This window comes from Vicugna pacos, chromosome 19 (genome assembly GCF_048564905.1).
Source record: "Vicugna pacos chromosome 19, VicPac4, whole genome shotgun sequence".
NCBI classification, from domain to species: Eukaryota; Metazoa; Chordata; class Mammalia; order Artiodactyla; family Camelidae; genus Vicugna; species Vicugna pacos.
In genome coordinates, this window is record NC_133005.1 from 39,231,573 (window position 1) to 39,251,799 (window position 20,227).

A 20,227-nucleotide genomic window follows, 5' to 3' on the forward strand; every position below is an offset into this window, starting at 1 on the left:
TTTGCAATAGTCTAGAGTCTCTTGGGTGCACAGTAAATATTTGTGGAAGGATTGGGGGAGCACATCCCGGGTTGCGTCAGTCACCCACCACAGGAAAGCAAGTCTCTTCTTGGGCTAAGGGGAAACCCATCTTGAAATGAGAATAAAAGAGAGGCTGGCCTCCCTCTCTGAACCTGAAGAAGGCGCCCTTGGGTTCTCTTGTAAAGAGAAAGGGAAGGACAAGGCGGCTGAGCTGGCAGGCGCCTCCTCTCCCTCCCACTCGGTGCTCTGACTTCAGAACACAAGTTATATTGCTTGACCTATTTGTGCCTTCTGGCCACCGCCGATGATTCATTTATCTGATCTGGGTGTTTTCTAGATGAAAACCGCAGTCTGTTGAGTGGTACTCAGTTGATTCCTCTTGATTCTCTCCGCTTGCTGTGATGGTCTTCCATGAGCACGATGGCAGCGTTCTTGACTGGGTGCCTTAAACTCTTTCATTTTGTTTCCTTTTTTGGTATGCTTTTTGTTTTGTTGGGAGCTTGGTGTTGTTCCCATCGCAAGTCTTCTGCCAGTGGCAGTGACCTTCTTGAAAGAGGCCCAAACCCTGATCTGTAATCTCCAAGAGCAGCCTCCTGAGACATAAGCTCTCCCCACCGAGGTGAATACCTCGAGTTGGCTTTTTTTAATTAAGGCTCCGCATTGTAACTAGTCAATGTACATTATTGGGAGAGTGAATGTCAATGCCACTGCTTTTTCTTTCTCTCCTTTATCTTTGTCAGTGATTCAAAGACATGATTTATGGTTAGTCTCCGACTTTCAGCATCATCCATCAAGTCCTGGTTTCACTACAGGGCTCCACGTTGTAAATCATGCCGAAGGGTTGTCACTCATTCCGCTTAACCCTTTAGGGATGTGTTTCAGGGTCGCTCTCCAAGAAGGAAAACTTTGTAAGACAGCAGTTGAGGGCGCCTGCTTGGGCAATATCTGGGGGCTTGTGGAACCACTGGCATTAATTGCTTGACCTAATACGATAATTATTAAGACCCGGGTAAAGCTTTGGCCCATGCAGGATGAGACACACGGGTGACTTGAGAAGCGCACAGATTCCTGAACCAGCTTTATTCCATTTTGAAATGTCCATTATGGATGTGAAATGCTGAGTTTCCCTTCGGAATCAATCACAGGCTAGCTCTGATTGTGACCTTGCAAAGCTTACAGAATGCGTGCGAAGACCCATTAGCAGCTGCTATTCCAGGCTTTGTAAATTCACAGCCCTCTCCTCCTCCTCCTTTCTTCCCAGTCTCTATCACTCTTCAGCTCTCTGCCCCCTTCTCACACTCGGGAAGGTGGGGAGTGATGGCAAGGGGTGAGGGGGAAGGCTAGAATTTGTAGGCAGAAGAGCAGGACTTTCTGTAGGGTCAGATCACCCCTTCTGGCTGGTCCCTGGTGATGGCCAAACTCAGTCTCCCAAGCTTTTGAGACATGGAACCCTGGACGGAGGCAAGAATGCCGACAAGGAGCACTGAACAAATGGGGGTGCTGTCCTGTCGGAGGCCTGCAGCTAGTAATCAAGAGTCATTAATGAGAAATACATGTTTGGGATCTGTTCGTTCAGAGCCCGCAGCCAGTTGATAGCAATTTTATTCCTGAATTATGCATCACTCTGTTTTGCCCGGGTAAGCTGATGAAAACAACGAATATATTGGCGAAAGATATATAGGTAAATAAAGTGAAAGGTTGTAAAATACGAACGTTCGTTATCCAAACAGTGTTCCCCTCCTCCCTTTTAATATGCACCCTTCCTCCGATGCCGTGTGAGGGGCTCGGGGTCAGGTGGTTTTCAAACACAGAGCGGTAAACGTGCTCATCGTCTTCATTTTGGCAAAAACTTGGCCTCGTTGGATCCAAAGGGTTAATGCACCTCCGTTTACGAGGCCCGCGGCCCCCAAGAGCCCCTGCTTTACCTGCTGCTCTCACTTTCCAGCCTACAAAACGGCTAGTCTTATTATTTTACCTTTCTTGGAAAGAGCACAAGGATCTTTTCAAACTTTAAATGACCCAGAAGCTATTAATCCTCCTAACAGCCTTGGGAGGCAGGTAAACCATCGCCGAACTACTATTTCACTGGGAAGCCCTTCTGCCGCTGCCCACCCTGCTGCTCAGATACCAGATTTATACGGTGTACACAGTGTCTGCAGACCTAACTACAGGTGACTTAGAAATGGGGCGGCTGCAGATTAATGTGCCCATTCGGGATGATGTATTTTACTCTTTTGTGCTGAGAGCAGCGCTGATGGCCTGCTGGTCAGGCATCACGCGGAAGCCAATCTCGTCTCCCACTCGCAGCCCGTTACAGAGAGGGCTTCTGTTGGGCCTCGGTTGTGAAGTCGGCTCCTGTTATTTGAATCCCATCAATAAGATGTCTTCTGTTTATGCTACGTGGGATTTCGTTACGCCCCTGATCAAAAGAATTTTCAAGGCGCTGACAATAAGGAAGAGCGTTGCTCAGCTCGTGGGATTAATAGACGACTTGAAGAGAGTCCATTTCCCTCTCAGTGAGTGAGGAGAGCCCTCCTTTCTCCACGTCGCCTGTCCCTGGAATAATTATAAATTTCTGCAGGTCGTATTCAGACCCAGAGACAACATCCCAGAGGCCTGAAGAATTTGCTGCTAAAATGTGCTTTCAACAGATTCGAATACGCCACCTAGTGAAGTTCTTAATTAGTATTTCACCTTGGATATAAAGCTAGGAGGCCTAATGACCTCGACCTCTTATTTGAAGGAAGCTCGCGTTACGCGTAACATTTGAGAAAGAAAAAAAAAATGCGGTTACATTAAAGTAATTTGGCGATCTCTATCTGAGCCTAGCCCAGTGGCATGACACCTGGTTCCAGGATGTCTGGTTTGGAAGCTTTCAGAATGCTGAGTGACCTACCTTTTAAACGCAGGCAGACGGAAAAGTAACCCCGTTCACCCAACATGGGGGGTGAGTGTTTTTTGGTTAAATTCTAGGCAGTCCTAACATATCCAACTCTAAGTGGCTCAGATCTTTGCAGACCTGCATTTGATGACAGATACTTGCCAGATCCTGCAGTAGTGGCAAATTTCAAAAAATTGTCCAAATTCAGACACACCAACCCACTGGCAGAAAGCCAGGAATAGACAGTTCAGCTCCCACTTTCCCATGTCCAGTTTCCCCTGGGGCCTTCTTTTTACACAGAAAATTCTGAGCTGTGTTGTGTTTAAACACAGAAGTTACATTCCTTCCTACTACCTTCTCCCTCTGAATCATTTTTCCTTCCCTCCACCCCATCTTCATTTTCGTTTCTGTTTTGTCAAATAACAGTGTGACTTTGTCTTTGACATTAAACAATTGTGTATACTTTTAACAGAGTTTGTTTATTCCGTCTGTATTTCCAATCAGTGCGGAAGGTTTACCAAAGCGGTTCATTACTGATTTATTTATGATGTATTTAGATAGCAAATATGGAACTGTCAGCAGTTGCTGGCTAAACAGTGTTGACAGACATTAATAACATATGGTATAGCAATGGAATTACGATCTTTAATTTTTTTTTTAAATTTTGATCCTCCACTTGTGATTTGGGGTTTTGCATTTCTTGGGTAGTTGGGTGCAATGGCAGAGACTTTTAAAAGAAAACTATGTTTTCCTTTTATTTGTAACCTTTGGGGTTTCCTGGTGGCGACATTAACATCTTCTGTGTCTGTTTAGCTGTTCAATTTAATGGAAGACAAATCCTCCCAAAGGTTTAATTTACTCTTGCAAACTGAAATCACTATATTCACACCGTGGGAAATGGCCCTAATTTTCCCAACCTTCAGTCGCCATCAAGCATATAATTTATTTCTCCCCCTTCAGTACATTCCTCATTAGAAAACAAAGTTTCTGATATTCAAATGTTACCAAGTTCAAATGGAGGAACCTAGTCTCCCGTTTCTGCAAAATGCTTTTGCAGGCATGGCTGCTTCTACCTGACAGCCACCCGTTTACATGGGGCCAAAACACATAAACATTTGAATTTCTGACCTTTAATTGGCTGTTCCTTTGAGCTTACATGATTTTCTCCTGCAGCAAGAGGGGAAATTACTTGACTGGGCTCACAGGCAAAGCAACTGGTACACCTGGGTTGCACCAGAATTTAGCCCATCCGCCTGGAGGCAGGGAAGCACATTTGTCAGCTGGGCCGTGACCCAACAGGCAACGAAGTTGCTCTTTGGCCAGAAATTGTTCCACAGTTTTGCAAAATGATCCCATTGTCCAGAATCCTTCTTCCTCTTGAAAGTGATATTCAAAGGACATTATAGTTCATGAAAGACAAAACTAGACGTTCTCTAGAGCAGTGAATGCCAGTGATGGAACCCCCTGGGAAACACACAAGTATTACCTGTAATTTCAGGCCTCTGGCATCCTGGGAAGCCCACCCAGTGTCTGTGGACCCTGTTAAGTGACAAGCAGTCATTCGGTTCATTACACAGTTTTTGTGTATGAAGACTGACGCTTGCCTTTGTTTTCCAATGGGAGGATGGGAGACAAGGTGGAGAGTGGGACTCGCGGACTGAGTATTTCTCATCAGCTAGAAGCTTTTCTAGCGTTTGACACACATTATCATGCTGGCTCCTCAGAACACTCTAGGAAATAGGTCTGAGTATTGTTCTGATTTTGCAGATAGGGAAATTGAGGCTTGGAAGGGTAAATGACTTGCCCAAGGTCACACAGCTGGTAAGTAAATGAACCTTGAGTCAAATCCAGACAGTCTGATTCTCGAGCTAAGGATTTTGGTTATAGTGAAGGATAGAGAGGAACGTGTATGTTTTTGCCTTTCTTCTCTTTTTGCTATTTTAGAACTGTAAAATACGTTGGAAATTTTCCAGTCCAAACCCTTCATTTTCCCCTTGGGATAACTAAGCCCTGAGATGCTCCGAGACTTGCCCCTGGTTAAACGGTTAGGGGCCGGCCTGGGGCTGGCTTATCCTGACCCCGGTTCTGGCTTTGGTGGTCGGTGCCACACCATTTCCTTAATGGTGTCAAAGTTTGAACTTAGATGTATTGGTGGCTGGTTTTGAAATACAGCCAATACTTTGGGCATATGAATGATTCTGGAAGGTGAGTGTCAGAGGAGCCATCTCTGTCTTAATCCTCATGTCTCCACTGCTGAAACTTGCAGGAAGCAGTAAGCCGCCAAGGCCAGAGCGCATACTTCCTCAGAACTCTTTTCGAATCCCACCTGTGACACACACTAGCTGTGCGATTTTTAGACAAGCCCTGGTGCTGATCTGAGTGTTTCAGTTCTCCCATGCAGATGGCTAAGTGGAAAATTCTATACAAAGCCACTGCTACAGAGCCTGGCACAAGGCTGTCACTCGAAGACGTAAGACTTTTAAGTTCAGAGACTTAAACCTATTGTGAGTGTACACAGAACTGAAATCAACACGTGTGAGTATTTTCTGTTCAGAGGAGACATCTTCAAAGCCAGGCTCGTGACTGTATCTCTTGCATCGCATCCCCCACACATCAAGTCTTTTATTTCCCTGACTGTGACCTTTAGACCCCAGTTTAAAGGGTTCATGTGATTAGTTCAGGCCCACCTTGATGAGCTCCCTATTTTAAAATCATTTGACTTGGACTCTTAATTACATCTGAGACATCCCCTCCCAGCAGTACCTGGATTCGAGTTTCATAGAGCAAGTGGGAGAAGGTGTACGTAGTGCACACCAAGGGCCGGGAATCTGGTGATTCGTCCTCGATTTCCTCCACTGCATCCTCAGTTTCCCACTCCACTCAGTGGATGTGGGATGTGCAGTAGTGCCTATTGCACAGGTGTCTGTAAGTACTAAGCGTGTATAAATCACTCACCACAGTGCCTGATGTAACACACACATATGCACTAAATTGTAGCTGTTCGTCCCTAGAAGGAAAAATAAAGCTTGGATGTGGAATGATTTATCAGACCAAGGGAGTTTGGAGTTCAGTCCTAGGAAGAGTGGATCAGTCAGTCATCAAGGACACTTTACTGAACATCAGGGTGCTTTACTAGGCACTGGGTGACAATTGAGAAAAGATGCGGGGCTTCTTCCTGTGGGAAGAGGGAAGATGAAAAGGGACTTAGGGTACACATGTCTCCTCGAGAATCTATGCCCTTGTCTATCTACAGCAGTAGCTGTGATGTTTGAGTGGTGGCCCTTGAGAGTGACAGTCATGTGAGCAGCTTGGAAGTGGACTTGCCAGGCTACGTGCAAGCAAGTGCAAAGGCCCTGAGGTGGAAGTTCATCAGAAATGCCAAGAAATACCAGAGGCTAATGTGATAAAATGCAGAAAACAAATAGGAGATGGGAGAAAGTTGAGACAAATTTGTGAGACAATTGGAAATTTGAACTCTGAATAATTGATGCCATTAAGGGATAATAATAATTATTGTTGTTGTTGTTTGAATGTAAGAATGATTATATTTCAAATAAGGAGAGTACTTTTCTTCTAGAGATACACACTAAAATATTTATGGATGAAATGATATGAAGTCTGGGATTGGCTTCAGAATAATATTGGTGGGGACGATGGGTGGAGGGGTTCAGCAGAACAAAGCTGTCCATGAGCTGATAAACGTTAAAACCAGCTGATGGTACACAGAGGTATACAGAGGCATATTATTCAACTGGGTCTACACTTGGCTATGTTTGAAATTCTCCATTTAAAAAGAAGTTTTAGAAGGAAAGAAATTGAATCAAAAGAAATGGCAAGAGTCTTATCATAAAGGGCCATAAGCCAATTTAATTGACTTTCTTCCTGGGAACATTCAAAAAGTGGTTTTGAGCGGAGGAGTAGCCTGATCTGACACGCGTTTTTCAAGGCTCACTTAACTGCTATTCGGACTGTAGATGTTCTGTTAGTTTCCTATTGCAGCTGTGACAAATTATTACAAACTCAGTGGCTAAAAACAACATAAATGTATTGTGTTACAGTTCTGGGGACCAGAAGTCTGAAATCACTTTCACTGGCTTAAAATCGAGGTGTTGGCAAGCTTCCTTCCTTCTGGGGGCTCTGGGAGACAATCTGCTTCCTTGCCGTGTTCCAGCTTCTAAAGGCTGCCCGTGGTCCTTGGCCCGTGGCCCCTCCCTCCATCTTCAAGCTGGCACTGACATCACTCTGACCTCGGCTTCCGTTATCGCATCTCCTTCTCTGACCCTCACCCTCTGCCTCCCTCTCATGAGGCCCCTTTGAGGGCTTCCCATGGGTCTCATCGAAATAATCCAGGATAACCTCGTCTCAAAATCCTTAACCACACCAGCAGATCCCCTTTTGTCATGCAAGGTAACAGCCACAGGTGCTGGGAACTAGGATGCGGACACCTTTAAGGGGCCACTGTTCTGCCTCCTACTAGGGGAGGGTAGAGCAGACCACCCCAGACAGGGGCTCTTGCTGGCATCGAAGTGAGGGTGGGCTGTGTGCAGCGCTAGTTACATTCTGGGCCAAATACTTTTTGGTTGTAAAGAGCCACAGTGTGCGTTGTAAAATGCTGAGCAGCATCCCCGGCCTTGTAGCACCCCCGTCTCCCGCCAAGTTGTGACAATCGAAAATATCCCCAAGGGGGTGAGTATAGCTGAGTGGTAGAGCACGTGCTTAGCACGCACGAGGTCCTGGGTTCAATCCCCAGGCCCTCCGTTAAAAATAAATAAATAAACCTAATTACCTCCCCTCCAAAACAAAACAAAACAATAGTGAAATAAAAACTAAAAATTTAAAACTTATCTCCAGTCACTGCCAAATGTCCCCTGGTTGCAATCCCCCGGATTAGGGAAGTCGTGGCGGGGATGGTGGGATGTGATTGGGTCCTGGCTGCATAATGAAGGCAGCCCTGGAATGTTTCCTTAGGCCTCCATCTCCTCCCATGGCCAAGCACTGCCTGTAACGTGAGAGATTTCTTTCCAGTCTGTGTCTCCTGTGGATGGTGTGGACGCAGAAAAATGGTGACAGACTGCTGTTGTCATGTGTCTATTTAATCTTCTCCCCAGCTAGCTATTTTGTTGCTCAAAGACAAAGGCGGTGCTGTTAGTCCCTCTTCCTTCCCACCACCCGCCCCAGTGATCAGAGCATTGTAAGACCTCGGTGAAAACCTCCTGCCTTTGATTTCATAATTGCAGTCTCACTACACCTTTGCGTCGCCGTCGTGGGAGAGGAGCTTAATACCCTGCACATCATACTTTCTCCTCTGAGTGAAATTTAAGACCCCATGTTAGCCAAGTGCTTTGGAATCCTCGCACAAAAGGAATAAATCAAAGCACAAAGACCCTGAACGCTGTTATATGGGTCTCTGCAGTGTAGCTGCGTAGATACTCATTATGAATAATTTTATACGCTTTCTTAACCGTTGCTAACATTTATTGAGCACTTACTATGTATTGAGCCACCGAGCTTGGTGTTTTACATGTATTATCCCCACCTTCAGAGTAACCTGAAGAACTAGGGACTGATTTTACATCTATTTTATAGATGAGGCATGTAAAGCCGAGGGGGGTTGAGCAACTTGCCTAATTTCCACAGTATAGGCTGAGGATACATTTCAGGACTGTCTGAATTCTAAACCTTTGCTCTTAAATTTTTTTTTTTTTACCATATTGCCTCGATTCTAGGCAGCCTAGGGTGCTTTGATCCAATGAAAGGAAGTCAGCTTCAGCATTAGAAGTTAGCAAGACTTAACCGATTTCTTGATGACCCTGGGCTTCGAGTTTTGAGGTGTGACACGGCTTCTGACACTGCCAGCCTTTCTGAGGGCGGAGGCAGGGGGGCTGCTTTTTTATTTCAGGAGAGGAATCGGCCACTCCCTCTACGCACTCTGCCTCTTTCCTGGGGCTGCTCTGGCGGTGTAAAAGTCATCACAGATGAATCATCCACAAGCAGATCAAGGGACACAGTATGAGCTGTTTGGTCTTTTCCATCCTTTTCGATATGAATCATTGTCAAGTTCTGAGCTGTGCTGTCCTTACATAACTTTAGCTGCTCCCTCGGATGAATCCATGGGCACAACTCGCCTTGAAATTAACTGAGGGAGGGCACGTGAAGTTCGCAGGTCCAAGGCAGGCCACTGGGTCTGAGCAGAATCAAATTTAATTTCTACTTTGGGGGCTCACTGGTTTTGGTTGTGAGGGTCTCAAACTCACAGGCCTAGCAGGGGCCAGGCAGGTGTGGTAAATTAGCAACGTGGGCCACGTGTGAGATGCTATGAAGCGAAATGGACACAGATGAGATATTCCAGCCTGCACCCCACCCCACCCCACCCCACCCCACAAGGGCAGGTATGACTCAGCTCCAGAGGAGGATGCCAGGCGGAACATGGCCCTATTGCCAGACTTACGCTTTGCCAAGAAAATCCAGAAAACTGAATTTTTATGTGAAACCTCCTGATTTTTAGATCTTGCTCATGCATTTGTTTTAACTGGATACCCCAAACCCAACCAATTTTGAGGCTGAATCCAGTTTATTAACTCTGCCTCGAGGATTTATTCTGACTTTCCGGGCCAGAATGTGGCTGTCGAGCACTTGAAATAGGGCTGGTCCAAACAGAGTTGTGCTGTAGAAGTAAAACATACATCAGATTTCAAAGGCTTCGTTCAAAAAAACACAGAATGTAAAATATCTCATTCATTTTGATTACATGCTGATATGATAATATTTTGGATATATTAGGTTAAATAAAACACATTCTTAGAATTAAGTTTATCCATTTCTTTTTCATTTTTTTAATGTGGCCAGTGGAAATTTGAAACTACGTATCTAGTTCACATTCTGTATCTCTTGGACAACAGTGTTTGAGGCCTTGACTCACTCCCTAGAGCAGACAATAATAATCAGTTACCATATACTGGGCACTTTCCATACACCACTGTGTGAAGCCCCTTTTGAACTTTCTTCCATTTAATCCCCAAAATAATCCATTGGGCTTGTCCGTATTATCACCATTTTATGGATGAGAAGACTGAGGCTCGCTCAAAGGTGAAGAGAGTTACTGGGAGTCAAACAGTGAGCACGTGACAGATTGATTCCAGACTGACCAAACCTGAGCAGTTAACCACTATGCTAACAAACAAGCAAAACAAAGTGACGAATCTGGGCAAAGCTGAGGAGTGTCAGTGCTTGGCCTCAGACGTTACCGGAGCGTGCCGGGGAGCCCAAGGAGTTACGGTTTCTCTCCAACTTAGACCCTGTGGGCAATGCTTCATGTAAATTCAGGAGACAGAAACTATTTCCACACACGTGCATTTGCTTTGTGCAAGGGGTACCTAGTCTTCCTTTTTTTTTAATTTTTAAATGTTTTTCTTGAAGTGTAGTCGGTTTACAGCGTTGTGTTAATTTCTAATGTACAGCATAGTGATTCAGCTATACATTTATATATGTTCTTTTTCATATTCTTTTTTTCATTATTGGCTATTATAAGGTATTGTAATAGGACCTTGTTGTTTATCTATTGTGTATATATACTCGTATCTGCAAATCCCAAACTCCCAGTTCATCCCTCCACTCACCTTTCCCTCCCTGGTAACCACAATTTTGTCTTCTATGTCTGTGAGTCTGTTACTGTTTTGTAAGTAAGCTTGTCTCATTTTTTAGAATCCACATATAAGTGATGCGGTATGGTGCAAAATGTACATATTCTTTCTATGTTGAGTGTAGACCAAGTATTTGTGACTTGAAACACTTCTGAAATGCACAAGAGGAGTTCCAAACGTTAGGATGCCTATCCGGAGTCCTCTTAATGCTCATATAAGAGGATCTGCATTTTTATTATTTTGTTAACATGTGGCCACACTGTTGGCATGTCAGGGTTAGACCTCTACCTGCTAGATTCTCCTGACATGAGATCCACGTGGATTCATCTGGGCCTGATGGTTGTCCACATTTTTATGCAACAGGTTCATGTGTGTGTGCTATGGAGCTGTGAATGGATACCCGTCCCTCTCCATCCCAATGCCTTCATCTGCTTCCATAAATATTAAGGACCAGTTGTAGAAGGCAGGACGGATCAGTGTGAGCTTTTAGGGTCAGTGAGTCCTGGGTGCAAATCCTGATGGCATAATTTATGAGCTGTGACCCTGGCCGAGGCATGTACATTCTTAGAGGCTTAGTTTCCTCTTGTGAAAAATAAAGGCTGTAACAGTTGCCACGTATGATTGCTGTTAATTTAAAAAGATCGGGTTTAAAAGCAGAGCACCGGTGCTGGCACAGAGCAGGTCCTCCGATACAGCAGTGGTTGTTATTATTAAGTAATAATAACCACAGTGATGGTGGTGATGTTTGTGAGGACTTTTTTTCTCAGCCCTTGCCTACGCTTCCTTGACCCTAACACTCAGGATTAAACTTTATCAAAGAGCTAAGACAAGTAGAGAGGGCAAAATATTTCATCCACGCACCCCCAAGGTCACGGGTACTTGGATGAAACACTTATCTCTTCAAGGCTTTGCAGCTGGGTCTTTTGTCTCCCGGCTTTTTTGAACAGTCTGTGTGAACGTGCAAACATTGGAGGAGTCTCGAGCTCTCCGCGGGGAGTGGCAGTGGCCAGAAAGCTGGTCCATTTTTCTACCTCTCACCCTGTCAGTGCACGAGACCTTGGGATTTTTATAATCCAAATTGATACTCTCTAGGAAATCTCTTCCATTCCAGCTCTGTGCACTGGGAAGATTCATTTTCCTGTGGGCACTTCTCCAGCCCTGGGTGGATGACGGCGACTGGAGGTGAATTCCTAACCTTTGCTTGACAAGGTTCGGGTCTCGCTAATTTGAATCTCTCCTTTTTTGCTCCCCTCCACCTGGCGCTGTTTGATAGATCTGCACTTGTTTGTGGATTCACTGATCACTTTCCTATTACTCTTCCTCCCCTATCCATTTCAGTTTGCCAGCGCCTTTTGGGTGATTTCTTACGCCACCCCTTACCACCTGCTCCAACCTGACAAATTATCGACTCAAACTGTTGCTCTTGACCTGGCATGGTCTCTTCCCAGGGATATAAATGATGCAGTTCAGAGGGATAATGATGCCCTATAAACATACAGTTGTTCCTCGTGCAGCCGGCCCTGTTTGAAATTCAGGCACGCCACGACTGCTCGCTGCTGCCCTAGCAAAGGCAGTGAGAAGGAAGAAAGGGAAATTGGAAGGGAGCTGGAATGGCTGAGAAATCCATGCACAGCAAATAATACAGTCAGAGAACTCACAGAGAGCAGTTCTCCCTGGGGTCCAGCATCTTATTCTGCTGCACTTAAAAACCAGGAGGGACTGGCAAGCCCCTTCTTAAATCAGGTGTGTTTTGAAGTCGTGAAGTTCGGTGGCGAGGAGCTGTGGATGAGATTCCAGAAGCCTGTGGGCTGCAGAAGTGAGATGCCCTCAGCCGTTCGCCGTCTCCCCATCACGGTCCCCACCTGCAGGGCCAGTTTTGTCTGCCAGGTTTGCCCACTGCCACGTATTTGGATATCAGCTCCCTACACCCCACTTTTGTAACTTTAGGAACCTCCCCAGATCCCAGATTCCGGGCAGTAGCTCTTCTTATTGATGTTGTTACTCTTTGCTGGAGGATCAAGTCCAAAACATCAACCATACAACACACAGGCAAACAACCCTGACCTTTGAAAGACACCCTTTGGTGTGAGAATTCCACCACCAATTTCCCCATTAGCTGACAGCGAGTGGCATTGGCCTTAAGACCAGTTCCTTTGGAAAATGTAAATGCTTCATTTAAAAACATGCAACCTTAGATCAAGAGGAGGACCAACCGGATGCCTCATCCATCGCAGACTCACCCGTGGTGCTCACGAGTGGGGCGTCTGGCTGCCATCTTTTGCTCTGAACTTTCTCTCGCTTTGGTTGACGCAGGAAGGAGAAGATGGGGACTCACATCCACTGGCCTCCTCTGTGCCAGGCATTCACCCGTGTTTCTCATTTAATCTTTGGGTCAGTGCTTTGAAGTAGGAATTATTAATGCTGCTTTGTGAATGAGGGAGCTGAGACTCCGTGACATAAGGAATGCCCCAAGTGCTGGATCTTGGGCCAGACCCTTTGAATGCACGTTGTCCTCCCCTGTGTTGCTGGATGATGACACCCAGTATTTACGGGGTGCCTACCAGGTGCTAAGCAGCCTGTGCTGAGGCAGGCAGTACCAGCCTTACAGGGTGGTTGTCATTTTCAGCAACGCTGCAGGGTTGAGGTTGCTCTTATCCCTGTTTTATAGACAAGGACGTGAGCTCTGTTGAAAGTCACGCGGCTGGAGGGTGGGAACTTCCAGCGCCTTCTCCCCCGCCCCCCGAACCACTGTCTGTATTGACTCAGTTGTTGGGTTAATTTCTCTATCTCGGCAAGCGCAGCGTGTGACTCTGGAGGGCTCTGTGGCATCTGGGGGCCCCTTTGCTGCTTTGGAACTGATCCGGGGCACCTCCAGATTTCTCACTAGGCGTTGCCGTCCCTTCCCCCAAGAGCATCACCCCCATGGGGACACATCTGCCACTTGCTCCACCTGCCATTTCGGTTTGACATGAAATCAACTTCTCTGAGCTTTAAAAACATTTGAAAAACAACAGCGACACGGTGATGACAGTTCTCACACACATTTAAAATGCACACCTAATTGAACCCCAAGTTCTGCTCTCGGTGCTGCATACTGCGCAGAGCGGAAGGGTTCATGGGCTGACCCACATCCTCAGAGCCCGGTCTCGGGCTATGCAATCTCGGAGACCGTTTAAACGTTCACCATTAGAGAGCTAGTTAAATAACTTGAGATGTATCAATACTGTCCAGCCACACGCACATAAAACCTGACAGGTGGCACTGTATTGTCAGGGTTTAAGGGCGCTGGTCAGAAAGTCCTCCCACCCTAGTTCCAAACAGTCAAAGAACTGAACACCTGAGCCTGAATGGAGTCACAGGACTGGCTCTGCTTGGGGAAAGGTGGCTTGAAGCTGAGCCAAAACGGGCTTCCTAATATTTCCTCCCGCCTTTCTGGGTAACACTTGAAAAAGAAAAACATGTGCGTGGAGGAATGTGAGATGCAGGAGTTGAGCGGTGGCCTTGAACACCCGGCCCCTGTGCGGGGAGCGCTGGTGGAGAACAGAGAGCGCGCCCCAGTGAGAGGCAGAGAGAATGGCAGCTTCTCCCTCCTCCCTGGAAGTGCCCACTTCACGGGCAGAGGTGAGCACCTGGAGGGACACAGAGGCTCCCCTGTATGCGCGTGTGCTGGCTAGGGAACATCACCGCGACGTGGCGTTGAGGGCAGAAGAAGCAAGTTAAAAAGACGTAACTGTGATCACAATCAGATTGTGCGCGTGCGTGTGCGTGTGTGTGTGTGTGTTCACACCATGACTCTTAGCAAAGGTTACTTCTGGGATGATGAAAGGGTGTGTGAAATTGAGTTTCTACTTTAAATATTCCTGCCGTGTTTGGGGTGTTGTTTTTTTTTTTTAATAAGAAATATTCCTTTTTAAAAAGAGAGAAAGGAGGACAAGAGAGAAAAAGAGGAAGAAACAAACAGATAATTACATTTGCAGAGAATCTGTCTGGAAATAGTAAACCCAGCAGCGGCAGTGGGGGCTGGTATTTATTCAGTGATTTTCTGTGTGTGGCAGACTCTTCCGGGCACATTACTTGAATTGAATCATTTAATTCTCACAGTAACCTGTGAGGGAAGGATTATCATTATGCCTGATTTACATATGAGGAAACAGGCCCTGAGATTTTAAGTAACTTGCCTGAGGTCACTAAACAGTTATCTAAGATCTCCATTTAAAATTCAGCCTCTAATGATCAAAGAATAAAAGCTTTTTTTTTTTTTTTTGTATGAAACAAAGCAAAGCAAAACAGGAACTTGTGGACGCCCCCACCCAGGGCCCCTGGCAGAATAGGCCTAGGGCCCACAAAACTCTTAGGGGCCTGTAAAAATATTTTAATTTCTTTTAAAATCAGATGGAAATAGATAAAATTTTAAGGTCAAAGAGAATACTTTATTTTTTCTCTCATCAGAAAAACAAAGAGCATTTTAGAACCCATAAAAATCTATTAAATTTTGCTTAGTGTAGAATAAACATAAATGCTGAAGTACTTAAAGTAATATCCAGAATAATTTTTAATATTGATATTATTATGGTTGGAGGGTCCCACAGAAGTCTTACAACCAGCCTGTCCCCGCTTGCACAGTGCGCCCAAGTTTCAATCACATCAAAGTCGTGTAAGCTAGAAAGTTCGAAGTCATTCCTTGCTCTCCCCATGGTCAGAAAAGGCCTGTTTGCAGGAGAACTGAGTGTCCACATAAAACGGCCCTGTCTGTTTAAGTGATCATCTTCCTGGAACCCCCCGCCTGAAAGTCCCTGACTAACTGGGCACCGGGAGCATAGAAATGAACGAGAAATCACTTTGCAATAATATAGAGTGTTAAATGAGCAATGACAAGATACTCGCTGACACCTGAACCGCTTCTTGGGGGGGCGGGTGAGGAATGTTTGGAGAAATCTAATTCTTATCATCTGGTTTCTTTCAATAATGGTAGTAGTTTGGGGTAGGTTCCTATTAGTGAAAAGCTGTGGCAAAGGACTCTAAGGGAGTCTTGCTGGAAAACTCACTTGTAATTCTAAACCGGAACACAGGATAATTTTCAAATGAAAGTGTGATGGGCATTATTAGTTTTTGAATTTTTAACCCTTCAAGTGGAACTATGAATTATTAGTTCACGTTTTGGGGGGGAAGATAATTTATATTAATAGTCAGGAATGTTTCCATTTCAAAGGACAGAAAGCCCAACTCAAATTGTCATTTACAGAGACTTCACTGGGTCTTTTAACTGAAGGGTGTGGAGGTTAATTTGATCTAGAATGGCTGGATTCAGGAGTCAGATTGCTTCCCTCTGTTCTGGCTTCATTCTCGAAAGGTTCTGTCTTTACAGCAGTGGTCCCCTTGATTCAGAACCAGCAAGAAAGGAAGGACGGCTTTCTGCTGATTCCAGTAAAATTCTTCAACTATTATTTTTCAGATTGGGGTCAGAAGCCCGTCTCTGGTCCATTCCCTGCGACCAGAAGGATGGAGCTCCCTGAGCACTCTGGGTCACATGCTTATCAGGCGGCTAGGGGTGGTTTCGCTCTCCCTGAGTCACACGGACTGACAGTGGGAGGGGAGTGGGTTCCACTCCAAAGGAAAATGCAAACCAAGGTGTTGTCAAAGAGCGAGCAATGGATGCTGGGAAAAATTTAAACGATGGCTAGTGCAATATATAATTGTTAGTAAGGAGGCTATAACTTCACTTTCCAGTTACAGAGTTTTGCAACATATGGCAAACAGCCAAAAAGACAAAAGCAAAAACTTTTAAATAAGTTTCCAAATGGCTACACATTTAGTCATCAGAGAATACTGGTTGAAAGTTTCTTACCATTTACTTGCTCACGCCTTGAAAATGTATGCAAAGTTGTACCTTTTGGCTCTCTCTGAAGAAGCATGACAATTGGGAGTCTGGATTAGTCCTTGAAGAAAGCTGGTCCCTGAATTCCTTCTGTTGCTGCACCTGGATGCATGATTACGGTTAGAGCAAATACGGGCCACCCAGCTCTCCTCGACGCCTGAACTGAGCTGACTGCATCACTGATCAAATCCGCAGCAAAAAGGGTTTAAATTTTACTTAACCAGTCAATAAGGGAAACTGAGCTCTATACCGTGAGGAAAACATGGCACTGGGCTCCACACACACACACACACACACATACACACACAGGTAAATTTGATGGAGAAATATTTCCTATACAAATGGCCTTCATTTCTTTTGAAAACCTCATTATTTGGGGTACTATTAAGAACTTAATGAACAAACAAATCGGACTTTTTCGCAGTTTCATGCCAACAAACACTGATAAAGCAACCTCAGCGCACTTCACACTGGAGATGTGACTAGTACCCGAAAAAAAGAGTCAAAACAAAGCTGCTCTGCTATTTTGACATCCAGAGGGCAATGTCAGGCCTCCTAAGAGTGAGTCCAGTCTGGCTTGTAATATCCTGTGGTTCCCTTGTCTAAAAGGATGATTTAACTCAACAGCTATTTCCTGAATGCCGGTTATAGGTAGGACATTGTGCTAAGTTAGACATCATACTGGTGCTGGGGGAGCTGTGTGCACAGAGAAGGCACAGGTCTTAGCCTTACGTTGCTTCAGATCTAGTATGAAGACTGCAACTTACATGATAATGTACCGTGCAGAGTGAAATATGGCAGGTAGCTCAAATCAAATGCAACGATTCAAACTGGTATAATTAAAGACTCATTTAAATGCATATGCTGTGTAACGGGCTTGGTCCAAAGTACGGAGGAAATTACAACGAACAAAACACGCAGGATCCCCATTCTCGTGGAGTTCACATTCTGCTGGGGGGGAGAAGATACCTGATTATCTATGCAAGAAAAATAAGCAGGGTCAGGGCATAGTTGGGGGTGAAGGGGGTGCATTGCTCTGAATATTCAGGGAAGGTCTCTTGAAGCAGCTAGCATTTGAGGAGCGATAAGAAAGAGTCCAGGAAAAATGCACAAAGTACTTTACACCCCCGGGTGCTTAGTAAACACTCAATAAATGCTATTATTTTTATCGGCATAATTGTGACAAGGAGCCCTGAATCTGAGATGAGAGTGGAATCACAACTAGCTTGATTAAAGCAAGCTTTCTGAAGGAAGGATGTGGCCTTTGCGAGGGAAAGGCCAGGTGAAAAGTCCAGATGGACAGTAAGACCAGGAGACCCCCGAGGGCAGGCCCACGGGTGCACATCCTCCTGCAGGAATGTGGTTCTCATTTGGTGCTTTGTTTTGTCTTGCTTTGTTTTAGCTTATCTTACCACAGCCTGAAATTTGGCCTACTATGAACAGAACGATAAAATCGAATAGACCAGCCCACACTTCCACGCGGCAGACATTGGTGTGGGCTACGCCCCCAACAGCCGCCCTCCTCAGCCCATGATTGCGATACCAGTGTTCAGTTTTTCAGTCTGTGGTGCTAGTTTATAGACCAAAATAGCAGCGTTTTTGATCATTATATGCAGCATTGAAAGCGTTCTCACCACACCCCTCCTCTGGTTAAGCCATTCCAGGGTATCTTGTTGCCGTTTTAATTCTCATTTCCTGGTGCACAGGAGAGGCTGAACAGCTTTTATTGGACATGGGCCTGCTTCCCAGAGCTACTCTGGCTCCGGCCGACAACCAGATTCCCATAATGGAGGCATCTAGATATTTTTTTCTTAAGGAGGGGAGAAGTGGGGGAGATCGTTTATTAAAAATATAAGAAAATGGTGTAATGGGGATGGGAAAGGAGGAACTAGAAAAAAAGGTCCCAGACCTCATGCCCACTCTTTTCCCTGCGGCCAAGCAAATCCTTTTATAAGGGGCTCAAGTCCCTCCTGGCTTCGCCTCCCTCCCCAGGACCAGATGCCTGTCTCTGAGGTCTGACGCTTTATCTCCCAGGATTTATTGTAGCCAAGACCTGCTTCTCCAGTCAACTTCCCAGAGACTCAAACCCAAAGGACAGAAGAGCCTTCGCTCTGCTCTCTGGCCTTCTCACACCTGGAGCAGCATCTGAGAACAAAGAATAGAACATGATGGGGACCCCAGCTTCTTCCTCGTGAGACACTAGTACATCAGGGTTATGTGTGATAAACATCAAAGCGATGTCAGTGTCATTTGTTCTGGCGCTGCCACCACTGGTCCTCCTGTCTCCCCAGCCCTCTTCACTCCTCCTTCCGCCAGCCTGGCTGCCGTGGGCTCCTGAGCCTCTCAGTTCCTGATGTGGGGATGAGATTAGGTCAGGGGAGGCTGCAACCAGGAGTAGAAGTGGGGAAGGGGGGTTCCTAGTAAGGAAGAGAAGATGTCGAAGTGGAAGGAAAGGTGGGCCAGGGCCAGATTACAGAAGGCCATGAATGCCTTGCTAGAAAATGTCACTTTCTGCCAGACTCAGTCAGGACAATCAGCAGTTCTCAAGCATAGGTGTGACCCAGGCAGCTCTCACCGGCCATCAACATTTTCCTGGTGTCAACATCATCCCCGAAACTGCTGTTAAAAGCAGCTCACACTGTGCTAATTCCTCCTCTTTGCTGTTTACACCTCTCAGAGGTGCGCGGAGTTCCTGCGTGTCACTCCCAGATTCGTCACCCTCAGAAGACAGCTCAGACGTGTTGGGCTGCTTTAATCTTTCCCTATAAATCAATCCTCTCTCCCTTAATCATTTGGCTTGCTCTTCTCTGAACTTGCTCCAATTTGTCTACATCTTGCTGGGACCAACTTGTCTAAAAGTGAACACACTGTTCAAATGCAGTGAGCTCTCCTACGCAGACTCTCTCTGCCGCCCAGAGAAGTCCGGGCAGGGCTCTGGCGGTGAGCAGAGCTGAAAATGGCCCGTCTCCAGTTTCCAAAGGGGCCATTTCTTTCTGTTCCCGAGCAGACCGTTCGTTATTTTTAGCGTCTGATTGTCAGGCGGCGGCATTCAAAAGTGTGCGGTCACATTACGTATTCCAGAAAGTCACATTGCTGGTGATGTACGACTGCATGGATAGATGAGTAATTGCTCCCTGCCATGTCCACTCTGCAGAGCTGTGTCCTCCCAAGTTGTGAAAGGCAGGGCGGGAGAGCCCCTACCTGCCCAGCTGCCTTACCTGTCTGCTCCCTCCTGGATCCGTCCACCTGCAGCCTTTTGTACCAGCGCCCTCTGCTGGCCAGATGCCCCGCATGATGGCAGCTCTGGGAACAAAAGGGACCTCACCTCACTCGATAGCCCCTGGCTCCAGGCGAATGAGAGATTATCATTCCCATTTTAAAGACCAGATAACTGAGCCCCAGAGATGTGAATATGTGGCTCACAGGGATCATGGATGGAAAAGAATAGCAGTAATATGAACAACACCCCAAATGGACATTGGCAGAGCACCTTAGATTTCCCAGGGTCTGGGATCGCAAATCTGAATGGCAGACAGGTGACAGTGTCCGCAGAGAGCTGGCGTAATGCAATATAGGGAGTGGGTGGGGACCATGCCCCCCGCCCCCCGTTCAGTCCAGAGGACCGGCAAGGGCACAGCTCCACCGGCCAACAACGTGGGGCCGGTGATGTCAGAACTTACGTTTTCAGGAGAAAGACCACATCTTCACTTACATGTGAAATTTTTCTGATTTTAAACAAAACACGTTTAAGGCCTATACATTGGGCCCACCTCCCCTAGCCTGGAACCCTTGGTTTCCACAAAGCTCTCC

At 46.0% G+C, this 20,227-nt stretch overlaps 1 protein-coding gene across 22 annotated transcripts in view; it reads left to right on the forward strand.

Annotated features, from left to right (window-relative positions):
• The window catches only part of TSHZ2 (teashirt zinc finger homeobox 2), a 911,650-nt gene that overhangs the window by 695,750 nt on the left and 195,673 nt on the right, over positions 1 to 20,227 (forward strand). The window lies entirely within an intron of this gene.